We start from the raw sequence: 296 nt of genomic DNA on the forward strand, positions 1-296 counted from the left end.
AAGGAAGGAAGGAAGGAAGGAAGGAAGGAAGGAAGGAAGGAAGGAAGGAAGGAAGGAAGGAAGAAAGGAAGGAAGGAAGAAAGGAAGAAAGGAAGAAAGAAAGAAAAATAGAAAAAGGAAGAGAAAGAGGGAGGGAGGGAGGGAAAGGGAAGGGCCAAGGGAGGGGGGATTGAGGGGAAAAATGTTTCATAAAGCACAGAGATGTGCCCAAGGTGGCTTTAGCACAGAGACCTGAGCACTGGAAGACCCTCCTGGCAGAAGGGGACTCTTCTCAGGATGCCTTCTTCCACCTTCAT

Source organism: Phoca vitulina, unplaced genomic scaffold (assembly GCF_004348235.1).
Source record: "Phoca vitulina isolate PV1807 unplaced genomic scaffold, GSC_HSeal_1.0 scaffold5, whole genome shotgun sequence".
In the NCBI taxonomy this organism is placed as follows: domain Eukaryota; kingdom Metazoa; phylum Chordata; class Mammalia; order Carnivora; family Phocidae; genus Phoca; species Phoca vitulina.